Consider the following 18,401-nt stretch of genomic DNA (forward strand, 5'->3'; position numbering starts at 1 on the left):
TACAGTATTATTTATAACATTTATTGTGAAATATTCATGTATTTGATTGTGAAGTGCTGGCTCAGACCCCGCTGGAGATTTTGTGTCATGTATGTTATGGGCATCATCTCTGAAAAAATTTTGAATTCCAAACATGTCTTGTCCAATTTTAGAATAGGGATTGAAGGCCTGTTCTCTGAGGTTCTCCCTGCAGGAGGATCATAAGAAAAAGGAACTGAACTAATGATATAAGCGGTTTTCTAAAAATAGCCCTGCACCTCTGCCCTAGGGAGGAAGGGAAAGGCCCATTCATCTAGCTGCACCCTGAAGTAGAGCAATAGCCAGTGACAGAGAAGGAATACAAGGATAATGAAGAGGCTCAGGGATTACAATAAGAACCATGTGGCCGGGCGCGGTGGCTCATGCCTGTAATCCCAGCACTTTGGGAGGCCAAGGCGGGTGGATCACGAGGTCAAGAGATCAAGACTATCCTGGCCAACATGGTGAAACCCCTTCTCTTCTAAAAATACAAAAATTAGTTCAGTGTGGTGGTGGGCACCTGTAGTCCCAGCTACTGGGGAGGCTGAGGCAGGGAAATTGCTTGCACCCAGTAGGCAGAGGTTGCAGTGAGCCGAGATCGCACCACTGCACTCCAGCCTGGTGACAGAGCCAAGACTCCATCTCAAGAAAAGAAAAGAATCGTGCTAGTTCATTCTCAGGACACAGGTAGTTTCCCAGCATTCACAGCTGCCCCTCTGTAAGACAGAGAGCCTATGTTAAGGCAGCTGGACCTGAATATAACGTGGATACAGCAAATTGCTAAGTCATGTGTTGGACTGAAACCGGGGGAAGGACATGGGCTCTGGATATGGTGCCCTGTCTCTGGGTGGCCTCTTGCCCAAGCCTGGAGATTGAGAGATATCCAAGCCCCCATGAACATTTGGATTTCTTTCTTTTTGACGAGGTTAAATATGAAGTCATTTTCAACAAATTACATCTTTTAAGGTGTTAAAAGTTTGGGTTTAGCAAGGAACTGGCACTTATCCTATTCTCACTTTACAACTTTTCACTAAAGTGTTCTGGCAGCAGAAGTCTCAATTAAGTGTCTGTGTTTTTAATTTGGTGAACTCTACCCAGGATTTTTGAAAAATATATTGTTTTTATTCTGAAATTCTAGGTTGTTTCTCTGGAATATGTTTCTGTCCACAAAATATTAAAAGAAAAAACGTTAGGAATTCCTCTACCATGCTCCCCCTCAAAGGCTATCTCAAACTAAAACTTGGCAACCTGATACTATAACTATTGCTTCATAGAATTAGGTGATACTCAGCTCTTTGAGATATTACTATAACACTATTATTTTTTAAAAAAACCAGTTCTTTTAATCACGATTTAAGCTGAAATGCAAAAATCTTGCTTTATGCCTCAAATAACCTAAGATAAGGTCACTTTGGACTGCATAACACATTGAAAGACTACAATTGTTTTTTTTTTTTTCTCTTTTGCATTTTAAGCATTTTTAAAGATCTATTTTTGACACAACTGTGATGAGTAGAAGGAGGTTCCTAAGATACAGGCTACCTGGAAAATGCACTGTGTTTTAAGATGTTAACAGTCCACTCTAATTGTGGGGCCAAAATGGATGATGAACTATCTGATAAACTCAGAAAAAACAAACCTTTTTTTGTAACTCCATTGGTTTGTTGTACAGCTCAATCTTTGCCTGTAAAGTGAAGCTGAAAATTACGGGAAAGAGGTCTGAGTACTGAAAGGGTGGGTCAGATATTGATATTAAATTAGCATCAATAAGTATTGGGCCTCCAGCTTAATGTGAAACATACCTAAAACTAAGAAATTGAAGAGAGGAGCTCCAGTAACAGTGCATTAAGGCTGCAGTTGCTCTAAAACTAAACCTAATCCTTGTATATGTGCCTCACTCATTTACCCAGCCCCACCCCTTGCAATCTCCTCTTACACTATTACTTCTCAACAGCACTTGAACCTTGATATTTTGAGATTCAGCCTTTACTAACACAAGTTGAGGAGCAAGATCTACAAGATACGCTCTTTTAAGAAGAGAGGAGAGAAAGCCACAGCTCTAGGCAGAGTTATGACTCAGGACACTGCCCTACTCGCTGGGTATGCATGGCCTGCCAGGGTTCATTCAGTAACTGGATACGCTGAGCCTTTGAATGAAAAGCTGCAAGAGTCTGCCAGTCCCTATTTGACTGCATGTCCTAGCTATCCCTGTACTGTCAGGAGAAATTTATTGTTTCTCTGAATATCACCAGATTACTGTATTTACTCAGTCATAGGAACATTAGAGAAAACTAGGTCCTGAGCTTTTCCCCAGCCTCCCTTCCTTACATTCCAGATGTCTGCCTGCATGGGTAGGACTGTGGTTCCTTCTGTGATGCTGCTTCTACCATTGGCCTCTCTGCCATTCAAAAACCTTCCCAGGAAACTAAGGGAAAAGAAAACAAATACATCCGGTAGTCCTAGCTACTCAGGAGGCTGAGGCAGGAGGATCCCTTGAGCCCAGGAGTTCAAGGCTGCAGTGAGCTATGATCACACCATTGCACTACAGCCCAGGCAACAGAATGAGACCTTATCTCAAAAAAAAAAAGGTTGTGGGGGAGAAAGAAAAAGAAGTGGAATGAAATACAAAACATAGAAACAGATAAACTTAAAAGTATCCAGATCTCTTTTCCAAACATAACAAGTTTGATCATGAAATAACTTTGCTATGGCCAGGAGCAGTGGCTCACGCCTATAATCCCAGCACTTTGGGAGACTGAGGCAGGAGGATCACCTGAGGTCAGGAGTTTGAGACCAGCCTGCCGACTTGGCAAAACCCATCTCTACTAAACATATAAAAATTAGCCAGGCATGGTAGCACGCGCCCATAGTCCCAGCTACTTAGGAAGTTGAGGCAAGAGAATTGCTCGAACCCAGGAGGCAGAGGTTGCACTGAACTGAGATCATGCTGCTATACCCCAGTCTGGGGGACAGAGCAAGTCTCTGTCTCAAAACAAAAAAAAAGTAAAGAAAAGAAAAAAGAAAAAACTTTGCTGTAACAGCTAGTACGACTCTCAGGCCATCCTGTTTCTACAGGATGTATAAGAATATGTGTTGCAACAAATTCCACTCTAATATGCTCGCAGATACTTGAATGAAATTGTTCTGCTCCCAAGACTAGAAGAATTCTCAGTTCCTCTGAAAATCTTTCTCCTTTACCTTTTTTTCCTGGGTTGGAGCCTCTTTGGTTTGGGTTGTGTTAAGCTCTACAGCCACCTTTGACAGTCTCATCATGAGTCTTGCCTTTCTGCTAAAGTGGGAGATTTCCTCCTTGTTCTCAAAGATGCTTCTAAAAATTATGGACGATTTCAGAATAAGAAAAAATACTTTAATCTTAAAAGAGAGGGGAGAAACAATTTTTTGTGATGTGGTACCCTCAGAACATTTTTATTGGTTCAGAATGTTTAATAGTATGATTTTTTTCTGGATTTTTTTTGGTAACTTTCTGGTGTTTCAGCTAAATGGATAGGGAACATGTAATCAGTGATTATAGGATATCATTTGGGCGATTGCTGCTTAAAATGATGTCTTTTTACCTAGCCTAACTCAAAAAGTTCAAATAAAATGAGTATGCAAGGAAGCAGGTTTATTAAATGAAAAACCAAAATGAAAGATGGCTGTACTAATTTTAGCTTAGCAACCTGGCAGAACACCTTATGTTTGAAAAGTGTTTTGCATCTAGGTCCTAGTATATGTTCCCAGTGCTGTAGATCTATCGGGGGGAAAAAAATAAAAGAGCTTGCTGTTAAATGATGTTTTGTATAAAATTGTTTATAAAATAAAGTCAAAATAACTAACATTCATGAAAGTACAGAGTGCTCAGAATAATAAGTTGTACTGAAAGTTTTCCTCACCCATCTGCAATTATTAGCAATGAAAAGCTTATTTTAGTGGAATATTTCATATGTAACAATATCAGCATCAACTCAGAAAATACCAAAATTAAGTTCATCAAAGAAACCTTTCTGCTTCTAATTGCAAAGGGTCTTTCATTGGAAAATTGAAGAATATATGTTCAGTAATCAAGAAATGTTACTCTATACAGTGAATGGTAAATAAAGGGGACTGAGTCAGGTTGAAACTTCTGAAATTATCTAAAACTTCCTAAAAGGGTATTGGTATAAAGAATCTCCTACAAATTCTTGCTTTAAATGACCACAAAGCCTTTTCCTTACATTTCATATCTCAGAGGCCACAAGAATACCCTACTGTGAGAAAACCCAATATATCTAGATCTAAATTTAGAAAATAAATTAAAATAACAGCTGCTCTTCTACAGTAGAAATACACCTGGTGCATATTGAACATTAGCTCCCTCTGGTATCTTATATATACACATACATATACACATTCACATGTTTCTAGGTAGGCTCATCTACTTTCTCCTTATTACTTATCTTTTCCCTCCTATTGCAAATTAAATTTAAATTCCTTGAGAATAAGGATTATATCTTATCTTTATTTATGAGTATATAACTAATACATTGAACACTACAAAAAAATTAAAACATCATACTAGGCACTAAGTTACTCAGGACATAATTCAAATATGTATAAAATATTATATATCACTTGCTTTCAGGGGATTTTATTTTCTCATTAGGGAAGCAAATGTACACTAACAGATATATGCAAATTATTTAAGGAAGTCAATGAAATCGTTCTGGGGGAAGGGTTGTAGAGGGTGCAGGACTTGGATGAAAATAAAAATGCCCAGCTTTGATGATTCAAATTGGAACATTGGTTCCATAGAAATTTGTATCCTCCACGACACCTAAGCATAATGTTATGAACAAGGTCCATTCTCAACAAATATTAAATTAATTCATCTAGTCCAACCTTACCTTTTGTACAATGGAACTGAGTCCTAGAGAAGTTCAGTTGCTCAATTAGTTACTTTTACCTTCCATATCCTTTAGTTGATATTCATTAGTGACTTCTTTCTCCCATACTGCCTCAACTCATCTCTCATCCTGTTGATTTATCATTTGCTAGAAGTGGACTTCACCTGGCTAAAATAAAGACATGAATGTTATTCCTTCTCTCACCTTCCAAGGGAATCCCCTCTACCTTTTGTCTTTGGAGGAAGGGATCATTCGAGACATGGAAAGGTCAAAGTGTGAGAAGTTAAAGAAGTGTTGAGCCAAAGGATGATTCACACCATATGCTGTTGATTTCACAAATCCATCTTGAAAATTTTCTCAGGAAATTAAACTGACCATCTGCATTTCTTGTAAACCTAAAAAGTCCATCTATATAAATCTTACATAATTCAGATGAATCAACCACTCTATGTCTTTGTTTCACCTTTCATTATAATCTGTCTTACCTACATGTTTCCAGCGTTGGAAAATTGTAGAGAAATGACCAGAATATTTGGGATACAGTGACTGTGAGAAGTTAATATGTGGGACAGTCGAGAAGGGTTCTGGAGTTTTAAACAAGCCAGCTCTGAGTTGAAGTACTCACTGGGGCAAGGGGTGCTTCATATTTCTAGAACTGAGCACTGTTAAGGGAGGCCACATAGGAAGGATAGACATAAACATTTCTTAATATTGGGGTTAGCATCTTAGTACTGATATCCTGTAAACTAGTCTTATCATCTGTGTATTTTTTTAAATTAAAAACACATTTTAGTATAAAATGTCTCATTACAAATTTTCCCGAGGGCCACATTCAACTCTATGAGATGCTGCAGTGGGCAGGGAGCACAAGTGTATTTGCTTATTGAGGTAAAATTGCAGAGGGCATACCAAGCTTTTCCTTTTAAGAGAGTTTTATTTATTTCAATTAGAACTTAGAAAGTACTTGCACAGAGAGAAATACAAGCATATGTGCCCTGATTCCACACAGTTACAAGGGTAAAGAAGCAGGTATTCCACACACCCTTCCTTTCATATACTCTTAGAGTTTTTTGTGTATTGGAGTGTTGTATGTTGGGCTTAAAATTTTGCTGAAATTTCTGGTATGAATGCTTGGGGTATACAGCCTGAAGAGGGTGAAGAGAATTAAAAGAAAACAAGGGAGGAGAGCTGAAAAGGTTTATAAGGTAAAAACAATGCACATTTCGACTTGAGGCCTAGCGGACAGAGAAGGGATGTACTGTCCTGAACTATTCCCTATAGTGAAATAATTGTAACCAGACCCAAAGAGCAGTTACCACAGGCCTTTTGCCAGGACTGTGCATGAAAATAGCTTTGTTATGTCTACATATACACAGACAATACACTCTGTCCTCTAGTCCTTCTCAAGTTCAAATTATGTAGAAGCCAACTTTTCCTGGACTCAACTTTGTACCTTAACTAATGGTTTCAAAAACTACAGCTTCCAGAGATGTCTATTATAACTGGAAAAGCCCTGGTCAACAGGCTCATTCACCTTGGATTATCTTGAAATGTAGCCATTGTGTTCCAACTCCTTCCCTATATGAGAAAACTAAGAAACATGTTGGATAGTTGAGTTGCTCAGAAACTGAACTGAAGACAGAAAAGTTCTTAGGAGACTGTTACCTGCCTCTTTTTCCTTAGCTGTATTTTGAAAAATGTATTAGTCACTAAAAACATTTTATTCTTATTACTATAATAATAAAGATTGCTTTTTCCAAAGAATAGTTGTCAGTCCTGTTGCAATCACCAGACCTTTTCCTTGTATAGCCGATCAAGTATCATTTTCAAGTGTCAAATGTTGGAAATGTCTCATGTTATAAATATCCAGTTTGTGCTGGAGCAAGGCAAGTAAACCATTTGGGAAGCCAGTGTAGTAGTGCAGGAGAGATTAGGGTAGCCTGGTCAAGGTGATGGGAATGGGGACAGAGAGAAGTGGGTAGATTTGATGTATATTTTGTAGGTATAGCCAACAGGTAATGAATTACATATGTGCCTTTGGGAAAAGCAAAAAAATCAAGATCTAGTTTCTTTGCTAAACTCAGGTAAATTGTGATATCATCTATGGAAATAGATACCCTTTATTCTCCCCATGGGATTCTGGGGATTAGAAGCTGCATAAAAATCCAGTTGTACAAGAAAGTCTCTGGGCCTACAGATTTTGCAACAAGACCTGTAGCAAATTTCTCTGGCAATTATTGACTGTCCTTGGGTACACCAGCCTCCCCATCAGCTAATTAATCTGCAAAAAGTGCCTACCCAGAGATCATGATTGCTATAAATGACTGAGACAGTTCCCATTTTAAAAAAGTAAAAGAAAACAGAGAATATTATTTACATTATAAATTGCTCATCTGCTTCTGTGTCTTTTAATTTAAACAGAGTGTTAGCAAATTAACCTTTATGCAGTTACCCGATAAGATTGCTTAGAAACTCCACTGATGTATATTAGTGAGTTTACAAGAAATATGTGAAATTTAGTATTAAATTTAGTCTCTTGAGGGTTTGTGGATTTTACTCAATGCCAGGAAATTTTTGTTCTGATAGTGCCTATGGTAACACCCCAAATACCATCAAATATGATTTTTCTTGCTAAGAAAAAGAGAAGATGACTTTTTTAGGGTCCATTAGTTTCACATCGTAGCCTGCTACTTAATCACTTTAGTCAAAGCGTATTAAAAGACTCATTGCATAATATATCATTGGATGGCTTCATCAAATATTGCTGTTTTTGTATTTGAAAATTCTCAGATTATATTCCTCTACTCTATATTTAAACATAGTTCAAACTTAATCTGTTTATATGCCAAGTTTTCTTGGGCTGAGTTTTGAATTGATCTAGCCTATGGCTACGTTGTCTTGCCCTATAATTTTTTACTTCCAGGACATTTTTGTCACATAAAAGTTAAAATTGTTTGGTGTCATTTGTTCAGAAGAGCCTAATTGTTCCTAGTGACACTGGAATCTAGTTTTTGTATTAACTGATTCCAACATTCTTTTTTTCCTCTGTTTAAAAATTTATAATCATAATGCATTTTGCCATCAATAGGAGAGAAAAGTAAATAAGGAAAATAAAAATGACAGATTGAAAGCATGTCATTTTACTAACATGTAAGATTTTATTCATCCTGACATCAACAAGATGATTATGACATCTGATGTGTTGAAAGCTCCAAGCAGCACATTCATAGTGAAATAAACTGTAATACCTGGAATAGAACATGCAACACAAAAAGAAAGACATTGGATGTTTATAAGATTGCATTATTTCTTACCATCTTAGATTAAGTTTTCATTTCTCTATTCATAATTCTGAACCTTATTGAGTAAGCACCATATGTGTGACTAAGATGAAGTAAAAGTTTATGTTGTTTGCATATCACAGAAAAAGCAATAAGTCTGTGACACCTGGTAGTATCATCCCTACCAGTAAAGACTGTAGTACATCAGACAGTGACATCCTGTCTGTGACCCAAAAGATTCTACTTGCCATTGGCCCCCTTGAGTGGAGATGTTGCATAGTGCAAAAAGATAAAATTAAGAGATAAAATGGTGGAAAAAAACAGCAGTCAGCCTTCAATGAATGCTTTATGCCAAATACTGAGCTGAGTGTTTATATTGGTAATCTCATTTTATCCTCAAAGCAGTGCTCTAAGGTAGGCATTATCACCATATTTCCTATGTGGAAAATGAGGGTTAGGAATTCACACAGGTGATAGGTGTGGAAGGTGAATACAAGGTAATGTGACACCAGAACCCACCATTCTACCATATCACCTTTCTTTGTTAAGTACTGTAACGGGACATGGTTAATTACAAATGGGCACTATAAACCGTAAAGGGAATGAATGAGTAAATGGAGAGAAGGAACTTTCCCTACAGTTATTCAAAAGTATGGATAGGTATCTATTCAGGTATCTGTAGTTAGTGAGGTATCGCGCCAACAAGTTTAAACTCTAAATCTTGATTGATTCATTCAGGAAATATTTATTGAGTCATGCTTGTTACCATAATTTCTTTATTTTGAAACAAACTTTTTTTTTCACATTTCTGAACCTGTAATACATCTTACAAGTCATAGTTGCAATGTTTAGCTAGTTCGGTATGTGCCTGGCACCGTGCTAAGAACTAGAATACATCTATGAACAAAACATGCATGGTCCTTGCCAGAGCTGCCAGGAACAGTCAAGTAAGCTGAGCACAAATGTGTGTGAGGCCTTGAACTTGGCTCCAATAGAGCCTACCTTTCAGTCAAGGGAGCCAGAGATTAAAGATAATTACATCTGGCATGAAGGAAAAAATAAAACAAAGCATTATATTGTGCTAGAGGGATTGATGGTAGGGTAAGAGTAGGAAAGGATGAATAATGGCAAATAGGGAAAAGAAGTGGCAAGGCCATCAAGGAGATGACAGCATTTTTGCAGCAACTGTAGTCATAAAAGTGATTCAACTTACACTTGGTTTTTGTGAGTTTTTACTGAGTTATTGCTTTCTGGCAACATTAAGCACATCTTACCTTTTTCGTCTAATAGAGCTTGCAATCACAACCAAGCCTTAATAGAAGGCCAAATGATAAAGAGGAATACCTGAATGATCCATAATTTTTACATTCCTATAACAAATTTAGAAACCTGCCTGTGTATGATTGAAAACAGGTTGAAAACTGGCATCACTTCACAGATTAAAATTGTTCATCTAGTCAGCAAGAATGCAGTTATGTAGTCTTCAGTGAGCACTCGAATTTATTTGAAAAACTTGGTACACAACCAGGGAATGTTGGTACGAAGGAAGATAATTCTAGTGAGATTTAAAATAGGGAGGTGAGGTCTCTCAAGGGCTCTCAGCAGAGTCTGCTTGTCATTTAGCTATTGGAAACCTTTGCGAACAACTTGGAAGAATGTCGTAGCGAGCTTCCTGGAGAGAGTATGATAAAGGAGTGATCGTATTAGTCATGCTGAATTTTTATTCATTGCTCTGAATTTAGGTGCCATTGGAATTGACATCTGATAGCCTCATTTTCCATAGCAGATGTATTCAACTTTATAATTTTCATTGTGCTAAAATTCTCAAGCATTTAGGATCCCATACCTGGAATATAAAGCAATTGTTATCAGTTTGTCTGAGGAATCGTAACATTGGAAGGTTGCCCAGAAACCATCTGGTGTGTAGAGATGCTATTCAGTGAGTGTTCAGGGGTCACCAGGCAAAGGTGAATAACAATGGCAATGTAGGTTATTTTTAAAACAAAGGTATATTTTTTAATTTTAAAAAATAATTTTAAAGTGACTCATTCTGATTATATATACTGTTTTTGCATGACATTTTCTTACTTGTATGAAATGATGCTATCCTTACTTAGCAATGAAAGTGATGAATCTCACTTTGACTCCCAAGTTGAAAAACAATGTTCCAGTCTTTGAAATCCAAAAGATTGAGAGCCTTTTTCATCACAGTGGTGCTTGCAAGCATTCTACTGATTTCATTTGCCACTAATATCTTAGAAGCAAATAAGTATTTATTTAATACTGACAGATACCGGGAAGAGCAATCTCATGACCATTATAATCTATTATTAGCAATAGAACCATTTTTAAAATTTAGGTGTTTATTTATATGATGTATTATTTTGATAATATCTTCAAATTAATTAATATAAGTTTATATTATCATCAAAATAACACATTTTACAAAATATATATATGAATCATGCAGACATGTAAATCAAATGTCTCCCTACACAGCCAACTTTAAGCTTTTAGTATAACTCCTAATGCTATGATGCTAGTTCCAAATAGTCTTAATATATGCATCATGTTTACTATAAAAAATATTGCATACTTTGTCTTTAATCTGCATTTTGCTTTCCTTTCAGATCATGTTGTTCATTTTGTTGTTCCCCTCCCATTTGTTTTTTTAAACCAACCTTTTTTTTAAACCAAATAATGTTTTTTCTAACCTGCAATCAAGCAAGATTAGATTAAAAAAGGTTTCAAGTTTTTATGGGTGCTGTCCCCATTCAGTTGTTGGAAATTAGGTGCTGAGACATTTTTGAATTGTGAGGACTAGTATTCAAATTGAATTTCAAAAGTGTGTTTCAAAGTCACTCGAAAAGATAATAATGCTTTGAATCCTCTACTAATCACCTAATACTCTTTCATGTTCATATTTGTCTTACCTGCATATACTCAACATATTACCTTCTGGCCATAGTTACAGCAAATGTTTTTCAATTTTTCATTTGCTTTTAGGTATTGTTTATATTGTTTTGAAATAGGGAATTTTTGTATTTTTTTAAAAGTATTATTTAGTCAAATATATGTGTCCTTTATGAAATCTTCAATTATATAGGCATACCTGATCTTTTTGTACCTCCTAGAGAATTTTACATATGCTGATGAAGCTATGTATGTTTTACCCTAAATGAGTCCAGATTTACATGTGGCAAGGAATTTCCTGTACCTTAGGGGAATTCATGGACCCCAGATTAAAAAGCCTCAGGCTAGGAAGCTCTTTCCTATGTCAACATTTATTAATTAATGACTGACATTTTCATGTAGTGTTTTCTTTATTCTTGAGTTTTTAATTTTTAATATTTTTGCATGTACATAGTATGTGTATATATTTATGGGGTCCATGAGGTGCTTTGATACAGGCAAGAAATGTGTAATGATCACATCATGGAGAATGGGCTATCCATGACACAAGCATTTATCCTTTAAGTTACAAATAATCCAATCACTCTTTTAGTTATTTTTAAACGTACAGTTAAGTTATTATTGACAATAGTCACCCTGCTGTGCCATCATTTAGTAGGTCTTATTCATTCTTTCTAACTATTATTTTTGACCTCCCCTAACCATTCCTACCTCCCCCCAGCACTCCCCATCACCACCCTTCCCAGCCTCTGGTAACCTTTCTTCTACTTTCTATATTCATAAATTCACTGGTTTTGATTTTTAGATACCATAAATCAGTGACAATATGCGATGCTGTTTTCTTGTTTTATTTTTCATCATTAAAGTTTAACCAACTAGAGTTTATTTTGTTGTCCAGTATGAGGATGTAAATTGAGTTTTTATAGGGATCCTATTTGCCCAATGTCATTTGTTAAGTAATCTATCTCCTCCAAAAGCAGTTTGTTTTGTATTCTTTTAAGTTGTTGCATTTATGAGGATCTCCTTTAGCATTTTCTGTTTTATCTTCTACCAAATCTTTAAACGTTACAGAATCACTTCATATTTTCAACATTTTCTTAAGCATTCTTATTTGTTCATATTCCCAGATAAAATTTAGAACCAGTCTTTTGTGTTCCAAAAACATTCCCAGTGGCAATTTATAACAATTGTGTAAATCTTGGCTTCTTTACAAGTTTTCCCAATCAAGAAAATCTTTCTACATTGTTTAGATCTTCTTTTTATTGGCATATTAATGTATCAGACTTGTCCTTAGTTTCATAGTTTTTCAGACTTATTTTTTGGAGTAGCAAATATTTGTTTGTTTTGCTATTACCATTATGTCTTTAACTGATTATTGCTTATCTATAACAGAGCCATTATTTTTGTATGTTTTTCTTATCTCTAGGTCCTTTAACTCACATTATATTATAGCTGATTTTCTTGTTTTTTTTTCAGAATATATTCATAGCATCTGATGATAGTAATACTTGTCTATTTTTAATAATTTTTCATATGTGTTCTTATTGGATAGTGGTACAGATTAGTCATTATAAGTTCAGATTTTGGAGTCAAGCTAACTTCTGTTCCAATCCTGCCTCTACTATTATTTCCTGGATAGCCTTGAGCAAGTGGAAGTCGTATTTCTTAACCTTGTTTAATTGGAGTTTTTTCATCTGAAATTTGGGTCAGTAACTCAGAATCACAGGATTGTTGCTAGGATTAAGTGAACTTAGGTATATGGAAAGTACTAAAATAAGGAAGCTGATATCATCACAGTATTATTTCTATTACATTAACCCTTCAAAAAATGTTAAATATTATGAGATAGTAAGGGTTCACACTTAGATCCTGATTTTCTATTGATTTCTTTTTTCTTTTTTACCTTCTGTTTCACTTTTTGTCAATGTTTGTGTTTCTTTTAGATGTTCTTCATAATGCCTATGCAGCGTTTTTTGTTTTGTATTATCATTAGGAATGAGATTTGGGTGTTTCCGTATCTGTTTAGATGAATATATAGTTTCTCATACTAGATTTGTTGATATGATTTATTAGAATAATACATTGTTAACATTATTCCCTGCTTTTATTTATGAATCAGATTTAGTTATTTAATATGCTATTGGTTTCATTTTAGCGTGTTTTATGTCTTTGAGTTTATTTTTCTGAGATTTTCTTTTACTACCTAATGTGTATGTATATATGTGTGTTCTATGCTATTATTACAGCAGCTAGCTAATATTAGTTGTGTACCTACAGCAGATAAATAGCATTTTCTAAAGTATACTTTTGGTATATTTCATGTAATTCTCATCTATAAGGTAACATGGGTAGTAAACGGAGAGTCAAGCTTTTAACCCACGTTGGTTTGACCTTGAAACTGGCCTGTCTCTGCAAGTTTTTGGTATCAGATGATGTTAAATTCACAAAATAAATTATGGAATTTTGCAATTTGTATTTTCTCTCCAGAGACCCTTGGGATCAGAGTTCTCGCATGTTTGAAGGAAACCATCTGGCCTCAAAGCCATTTTTAGAAGTAATCCCAGTATTTTCTAATACTATAAACATCTCTTGTATTGGTTTTTATGACTGCCTTAATATTTAGAATTTATTAGTGTTTTCTTCTTATTTTCTTGGTTAGATTTTTTATCACTGTTTTTCAAAGGTCCAGTTTTGAGATTTCTTTATCAGTAATTTTTTTTCTGTTTTTCTTTCTTTCTTTTTAAAATTTCTTTTGTGTTTTCCTCTTCATTCTTTTATGACTCTTATTGGCTGAATCATGGTTCATTTATCTTTCCTTTTATATTAATAAAACTTTTTAAAGATGTGAATTTATCTCTGAACACACTTTTGATAGACTGTTATTTTCTAATGATATTTTCACTTGCTCTTTGATAGAATGACAATTGAGTAAAGTACTGTTAAGTGTTAAACAAACTTTGTCGCTATTGAGATTTATTATTGACCTTTTTTTCACTATATTGTGTCCAGATAATAGGGTTAGATTATCAGCAACACTGGTGTTTGGTGAGGTATTGTTTTTGCTTAGGGCAATTGTTGAAATTTCCTTTTGGCCCAATGTAGCTTCATCTTTTCATTACAAACTCTTAAGTTGATCTGTGAAGTCTTAAAAAAAATGACTCTTTGTAGGACATATATTTCAATATTATTAAATTTTAACTATAATGTAAACGAATCCCATATGTTTTTCTCCTGACATAAATGCACTAAATTATCTGAACACTGCTGTGCTTCCAACAGTTACTTATTTTTTCTTTTTTTTTCTTTCTTTTTTTTTTAATTGAGACAGAATTTTGCTCTTGGTGCCCAGGCTGGAGTGTAGTGGTGCGATCTTGGCTCACTGCAACCTCCAACCTTCACCTCCCAGGTTCAAACTATTCTCCTGTCTCAGCCTCCCGAGTAGCTGGGATTACAGGCACCCGCCACTATGCCTGGCTATTTTTATTATTATTATTTTTAGTAGAGATGGGGTTTCATCATGTTGGCCAGGCTGGTTTTGAACTCCTGACCTCAAGTGATCCGCCCACCATGGCCTCTCAAAGTGCTGGGATTACAGAAATGAGCCACTGCGCCCGGCCTACTTTTATTTTCTTAAAGTCTTTGATTCGTCCATTTTGATGCACAAATGTCATGCTGTTACATCTTTATTTTAGATAGCACTTTGTCAACAAATTCAACTTTTTGTCCTTTTAAGTGTTTTTGAATCTAAAACATTATATTGTTTGCAATGAATCCTCCCATTCATGAATCTTTGTATATGTTTTGTGCAGGGGAAAAATCTATGTCTATTATTTAATTTTTAGTTTTCATATTTTATAGATAGTTGTAAATAAAGCCGTATTTTAAAATAAATGTGTTTTGTAATAGAAGAGTTATCACCTTTGACTCCTTGCTATATAAACATGGCTTACATTTACTTTAATGCCCTCATCTACTTATTTCCCTATCTTTAATACCATAATTTGGATTTCTGCAACAGACCATTTTTGTTAATTATTTTTTATTATTTTTTATCCCCAGAAGAATTCTTTTAAAACAATTATTAAGTCTTAATTCTGTTCAATTTATTTTGGAGTCATCATTAGGTCTTTTCTAATAACAACTACATATTTTACAGTTTTAAATTTTGAGTTATTCATAAATCAAAATAAAACTTTAAATTGTTTATTTTATTTTGACCTTCAGAGTCTGTATTTGTTGACGGTCAGTTTTCTCAGTCCTGCAAATATGTCTTCTGTATTCACTCATGAAGGACGACAAGTCTAGTGTAAAATTCTCGGGTTTATTTCTTTTAAGTCACTTTAACTGTTTTATTATCTTCTAAAATTAGCTTTGCAGAGGAAGTCTTTAACTAGAAGTCCTGTTTTGCTTAGTTTTAGGATTTTTTTTTCATTTGTATTGTAATGAAAACGTATATATTTTAGGACAAGTCTAGGGGATGCAACTCTTTTCATTAATATGTCCTGGAAAACATTGAGTATTTTTAGCCCACCTTGAACCTTTTTAATCAGATGTGACTCTGGTTAGTGGCGAAGATCACCACAGAGCTTCAGAGCCTGGGCCCTGAAGTATATGAGAAACCTGCCTTCAACTTCCTGTTCTGCTTCTTACTAGTTACACGGCTTTGAGAAAGAAAGTTAACCTTTCTAAGCCTTAGTTTCCACACCTGTAAAAGGGGAATAATAATGCTGCTTATTTCATGGGGTTGTGTGTTCATTAAGTGAAGTTATATACATAAAGCACCCAGTAAAGCATCTGGTAAATAGGAAAGACTCAGTAATTGTTAGTCCTCAGAGCAAGGTAAAGCTAATATTCTGAAGCCAGGTTTGTTTCCTGTCCTCCAAATCCATCGTCTTGTCTTCCTTGTCATCTCTTTCCTTAAAAATATGCAAGAAGTGTCCGGGTGCACTGGCTCACACCTGTAATCCCAGCACTTTGGGAGACCGAGGCAGGCAGATCAGGAGGTCAGGAGATCACGATCATCCCGACCAACATGGTGAAACCCCATCTCTACTAAAATACAAAAAATTATCCGGGCATGGTGGTGTGGGCCTGTAGAACCCAGCTACTCGGGAGGCTGAGGCAGGGGAATCACTTGAACCCGGGAGGCAGAGGTTGCAGTGAGCCAAGATTCATACCACTGCACTCCAGCCTGGCGACAGAGCAAGACTCCATCTCAAAAAAAAAGAAAAAAAAAATCAAGAAGTCCTCACATTTGTATTCCACATCAACTCAGCTTTCCATGATATCGATTCCACCTATCCATGTCAATTTACTCTTTCCTGTGCATCCTTTGCTTTTGCTAATACCACTTCATACTCCTCATAATCTTCCTTACTCTCACTCAGTTTGCTTTATTGCTTGGTTGATTCCTTTTCCCTGCACTGTGTTTTCCATAAGCTCCATATTATTGTTATTCTTCTAGTCTGGACTCTTCTCTTTTTTCTCACCCCTTTTTCCTTTCCCTATACTCTCGTCTTACATTTCTTTTTCCTTTCTTTGTTCCCATTCTTTCCTTTGTTTAAAAAAATTATTCATTCTCAATTTAAAAAAAAAACTGGCTACAGAAAGGCTGTGGCTATGTCCTTGCTCTGCTTAGCCTCCAAGCACAGACCTACTCAAATCTGCCATTGAAGGATGGGATGAGGGATAAACCTCCCTGTCCGATTCTGAGATTCTAGCAGAGATCCCTCTGAAGTGAGAGGATCATTTCCTCCCCCTTCTGACAAAACTAGAGGCTGAACGTCCAGTCCCTACAAACACCATTAACCTGACTCTTTCCATCACGCACCCCTCCAGTCCAAGACAGTGCAGGTGGCGAGGGTCAGAGCTGAGGCTCTAGAATCAGGCTGCCTGGGCCAGTCTCAACTGTGGCTAATTGTATGACTTTGAGGAAGATCATTAAACTTTCCCTGCTTTGATGTTCTTATTTTGGAAATGAAAGTAATAACAGTATTTGTCTCACAGGACTGTCATGAAGAATAGATGAAATAATGAATATAGAATACTTTTGATAGTGTGTATGCCCGGCACACAGTAAGCCTTCAATGCATGCCATCTACTACTCTGTACTTTTGGAGATACATCTTTTAGGAAATGTCTTCAGTAGTAAGAAAGAGGGTTGTACAAGAAAAAAATCCACAAGTTAGCAGTCAAGATGTTGACTCAAGGCTACCAAGCTCAAGCTACCAAGTCCAAAGAAGCTCAAGGCTTCCAAGGCCAAGGTCTTATGTGGGGTTTTTTGTTGTTCTTTTCCGAATGGTTGCTGCAGCTCCAATCATCATATCCACATTCCAAATAAAAGGAGAAAGGACAAAATGATGCAGGACTAGCAATCTTTATAGCAGGAAAGCAAAGTTTTCTCAGAAATGCCCAGTAGACTTTATTAGTCAGAACTCTGTCTCCTGTGTACCCCTCATTATCAGGAATTCTGGAAAGATAGCATTTTGGCATCCCAAGATACATAATAGAGGGAGACAATGAAAAAGAAAGTTAAAAATTATTTTCCTCATAGTCACATTAGCTCATAAGTTTTTTTGAAATATGTCAAAATTTTTGTAATAGATTTCTGTTAGTCTTTGTTGATTTTTTCCTGTGTGTGTGTATGTGTGTGTGTTGGGGGGGGGTGTAATTTTTAAAATATTTTTTGTTCCTATCGATGATGTCTAACAATTAGAAAGACTGCCAGGAATTGATACACTAAACCAGGAGTTTCTAAAATAGGCATAATAATTCAGCCATAAAAAAATGAAATCAGCTGGGCGAGGTGGCTCACGCCTATAATCCCAGCACTTTGGGAGGCTGAGGCATGTGGATCACCTGAGGTCAGGAGTTCGAGACCAGCCTGACCAACGTGGAGAAATCCCGTCTCTACTAAAAATACAAAATTAGCCAGGCGTGATGGCACATGCCTATAATCCCAGCCACTCAGGAGGCTGAGGCAGGAGAATTGCTTGAAAGCAGAAGGCGGAGGTTGCGGTGAGCTGAGATCATGCCATTGTACTCCAGCCTGGGCAACAAGAGCGAAACTCCATCTCAAAAAAAAAACCAAACAAACAAAAAAAAACCGTTTTTTACAGCAATATGGATGGACTAGAGACTGTTACCTTAAGTGAAACATGTCAGACACAGAGACAAAATACTGCATGTTCTCACTTAAAAGTGAGAGCTAAGTAATGTATGCACATGGATGTCGAGTGTGGGATGATGGACAACGGAGAATGAGAAGTGGGAGGTGGTGAGAGGGGATTAGATGAAGAGAGATTAC

General features: G+C 36.2%; 1 protein-coding gene across 2 annotated transcripts in view; it reads left to right on the forward strand.

The window, feature by feature from the left end:
- Positions 1-18,401, forward strand: part of PCSK5 (proprotein convertase subtilisin/kexin type 5) — a 460,751-nt gene that overhangs the window by 215,242 nt on the left and 227,108 nt on the right. The window lies entirely within an intron of this gene.

The sequence above is a fragment of the Gorilla gorilla genome, chromosome 13, assembly GCF_029281585.2.
Source record: "Gorilla gorilla gorilla isolate KB3781 chromosome 13, NHGRI_mGorGor1-v2.1_pri, whole genome shotgun sequence".
NCBI classification, from domain to species: domain Eukaryota; kingdom Metazoa; phylum Chordata; class Mammalia; order Primates; family Hominidae; genus Gorilla; species Gorilla gorilla.